Consider the following 4,436-nt stretch of genomic DNA (forward strand, 5'->3'; position numbering starts at 1 on the left):
TATTAGTTTTAATAAGGCAAATATCTTAGTTATTCTTAAACTGGGCAAGCATTCCACTACGTATTCTAATTATAGACCTATTTCTTTGATAAATGTGGATGCTAAGATTTTAACAGCTTATTATGCATTCAGCTTAGCGTGGATTTATATAGGGCTGTCAAACTTCTAACAACATCAGATTTTTAACTGAAGTTCTTGCTTGAACTCAAAATTAACAAACTATAAATTCAACTATAAGCTCTACAGATGTTGAGAAGTCCTTTGGAATAGTTCCTTCAACACCTTTCAGGTGGGTTTTGACTTATTTTGGGTTTTCTTAAAGTTTTCTATTTTTTATTTATATGAATTATTCAGCCTCTAATTCATGGGTGATAATTAATGTTGTATCCTGTCCTTGGTTACATTTATAACCAAGAATTACATGCCAAGAATGCCTGCTTTTTCCCTTTCTTTTCAATTTGTCTTTAGAACTGCTTTTAGAAATTCTGAAAACATAAATGGAATTACATGGGGGACAGATAATTAGGTATATACTGATGATGTGTGTTATAAATAGGCCAGAAATCTTCACTCCTAATCTCATACAATTAAATCATGAGTTTGGGTTCCTGTCTGGTTGTTCCAATAATAGGAATATTCAGACTTGATGCAATTTGATTATAGTAGTAATCTAGAAAATATATATATAAGGATTGAAGCTTTAGGTTATGTTACAGAAGGTTAAGTTATGGAAGAATTTAACCCTAAGGTTGATTTATAATTTCTTAAATGGTCAGCCAAGAGCCAGTTTGGTGTAGTGGTTAAGGCATCAGGCTAGAAACTGAGAGGCCATAAATTCTAGTCCCGCCTTTTGCACAAAGCCAGCTGGGTGACCTTGGGCCAGTCACACCTTCTCAGCCCTAAGAAGGAGGTAAATAAATCAAAATCATATCTGCAAGCCATTATTTTCCATATATATCTTGCAGAATTAAATGCAAATATAAAACAGTTTTCCACAAAATCAGGGATCCCAATCAGATAACTCTTGAGTTCTATCCAAGTGGAGCTGAATTCTGATATTATGTCTATATACTCTATATACAACTGAAGCTAAGATAAATGACCAGTGATAAACCTGAATGCATAGAAAGATATAGCCATTGTATATACTTTAATATACAATGGGATAACCCATTGTATATTAAAGTATACAAAAAGCTTACATTATGAGATAACCCAAGTTTAAAAGCATCTAAGCATCTAAGCTTGGTTTGAGATCAACTGGGTCATTCTTAACATTATTACTTTTGAACACCTCGGTTCTAAGGAAGCTATTTCTAAACTTTTGTGAAAGAAAATGTTTTATTTACCTCAGAGGGCTTATTGGCAGTTTACTCAATTTAAACATCTGTTATTCTGCTTATTTTTTTTTCCCAGATACTATTGCTGCTTCCAAAATTCTACAATACTTAGTAATTTTGGAGGCATTAACTGTGGTTTCCCATCCAGTAATGCTATTTGCAGTTGAGGTAAGTTGATGAAATTGGTATTATTTATGTGATTTACAGTATGTGATAGATAATGAACAAATGTCTCATCTTGGTAAATCAGTGGTGGGTCACTTGAAACTATATGAAATTGGTTTAAAATGAGGTTAGTGTAGCAAAAAGGTATTTTATATATATTGGACATGTCAGATAATGTCTAATAAAGATAGACATTATCTACCTTGCTGTTGGAGCTGCAGCTCAGGAATTGGAACATTAGTTCATATGGCTTTGTCTTGCCCTATTATTTTTATTATTGTTGTCTTATTATTTAGGGCTGATTTATACGGGAGTGTTACTATCTAAAGATGCATATATTCTTCATTGTTATATTCCCAGTATTTGGAATATATCAAGGCATCAAGAAATGTTCATTTGGGGGGCATTGGGGCTGCTAACTGATTAATTTTGAAGTATATTAGTACTATTGTATGTATCTGTAAAATTCTTCTGCTAATTAGCTTAGCATGCGTACAAGTAGTCCTTGTTTAGTGACTGCAATTAGGACCAGCAACTTGGTCATTAAGTCTCATCTTGGTAAATCAGTGGTGGGTCACTTGAAACTATATGAAATTGGTTTTAAGTGAAAAATCACATGACTGTGACTGTGCTTACCATTTTACTTCAGCTTTCCTTTGCTTTACAGCATCTGGATACAACCCCAAAGAGCCAGGGGAGCCCAAATGGTAGGGAAGGTTTCCAGAACTCAACTCACAAGGAAGCCAGGTAAAAGGGCAAATCTTACAGCCCTTTTCCCCCCACTTCCCCACCCTTTGGAACGCTCACCCCAGCACTGAGATAATTAGCAAGAAGGGAATTAATGTTTACATTCATTGGAGAGGAAGGGATTACAAGAGAGTAAGCAGGCACATAATGGGGAATACACATCAAAAGGAATGTGCTAATACAGGCTGTTTACCTCAAGCCACCAGCACCTTAGGGAGCAAACAAAAGCCTTCAGTGTGAAACTGATTAGGGTCTTGTCAATTTCAGGCAGCAGCTGTCAGCTGGCAGGTTCTAATCAATTAATGAAGGTCAGGAGCTGAGCTTGTTAGCTTGTGGTTAGCAGTTTTTAGGGACATGCTGCTCCAGAGAAAAGCAGCTCAAGAAGAGATAGCTCATTTAGGCAATCTTTCCGCTCTGCGGTGGGGGGAGAGGGAGAGAAAAAAAACAGGTCAGGCACAGGACAACGCAATACTGTACTGACTGTAATGGCAAACATGTGACTGAGACGTTGCAAAGGTCATCAATGCGGGCATTAGTTGCAAAGTTACTTTTTCATCACTGTTCTAACTTCAAAAGGTCACTGTCCAAGGCAGTCACTAAAAAAGGACTACCTGTATTTTAAAAACGAACCATGTTTATTTCAAGTATTACAAATGCCAGGGGGCATCTTGTTTTCACTGGTGCCACTGTGATTTATCACTTTCCCTAGTTTTGAAAAGACTATCTTACTGAATTTGGCTACCCCCCCACTGAAAAAAAATTGAAACTATGTGGTTGCAGCAGATCAATGTAGGAAGCAGGCTCATATGGGTTTTAGAGCCTATTTGATACATGTAGGTGTTACAAAGTTGGGTTTTCTTCCTATCCATTTCCTCAGCAATCCCAGCCTGCCAGTTTGCTCCTAATTCATTGTGAACTTATTTTGAAAGGCCTTACAAGTTTCTTCAAGAGCCCTACTTCAAGAACCCTACTCAGACTTCTTAGAAGAACTAGGCAGTATAAAAGTGAATTGAAATATATGTAACAATTTACAATGCAAAAAATAAGAGTGCCCGTTTGGTGTAGATGTTCAGGTGCTGGACTAGGAGTAGGGGGAGCCAGGTCCCAGTCCTCCCTAGGGCACTGTGGTTGCTTGGTGACCTCTGGGCCAGTCATTCTCTTTCAGCTCCAAGAACCCAGGGTCAGGTTCTGCAACAAGCTGGCTGAAAAGCAACCCCTTGTCACCTCATATATTGATGGCTTCACCATGTGAACTAGACAAGCACAGCATAAACAAGCAGCCCACACAACCAAGCAGGACAAATGCTAAGGACACCACCACTAAATATAAAACAGAATACATTCAAATTAAGCTGCAAAAGCAACAAAGCATACCGAAACAAGTTGTAAAATCTAAAATCAATAAAGCCAGTTCCTTAAAAAAAAGCCAAGGATAATTAGATACTTTACGCCATTTAATATTACTGGATTTAAAAATGGCCTGATGAAGAGAGATGGGTTACCTTTGGCTAGAGTTGTAATGTTTCTGCAAATTTTGAAGCAATGAAAAAAAGAACCCTGCAGACATACTTGAATAGAACAATATCCCCCAAGCTATCTCCATTTTGTATCACCTTACTATATTGTCCACATCCAGTCTATTGCCTTGCATGAGCACAGGCTCAGAACATCAAGCCAAATCCCCTGATAAGTTATCAAAACCACCTAAAGAGTCTTGGACAGTGGGCTGCAATGGAAAGGACAGAATTTAATCAGGAGAAATGTGAAGTCCTGAATCTGAATAGGTAAAATGGAAGGTACAAGGATAGGGCGGGGAAGACAATAAAAACCATTAGAGGTACATCAAAGGTAAACTAACTACATTTCGCTCCACCTCAGTTTTATTTGCACTTCTTTTTCAAAGCGGCACACTTTTATATAGGATTAGCACTATTCCCCCCCCCCAAAAAAAAATCTGAGATGAATTTCTCTCTCTCTCAGACACACACACAGATCTTCTGATCTTAATATTGGTTTAATTTCTGGCATAAATCATTGGCCAAAATTATGGAAGCTTTTTCTATGGTATGATGCAGAGTGCTGTACAAAGAAAGGTCAGTATCCATTATAATGCAAACTTTGAATTCCAGATTGTGAAAGGGGGTTGCTTCTTTTAGTATACAGATCAATAACAAAGCAAAATAG

This window comes from Candoia aspera, chromosome 3 (genome assembly GCF_035149785.1).
Source record: "Candoia aspera isolate rCanAsp1 chromosome 3, rCanAsp1.hap2, whole genome shotgun sequence".
Lineage (NCBI taxonomy): Eukaryota > Metazoa > Chordata > Lepidosauria > Squamata > Boidae > Candoia > Candoia aspera.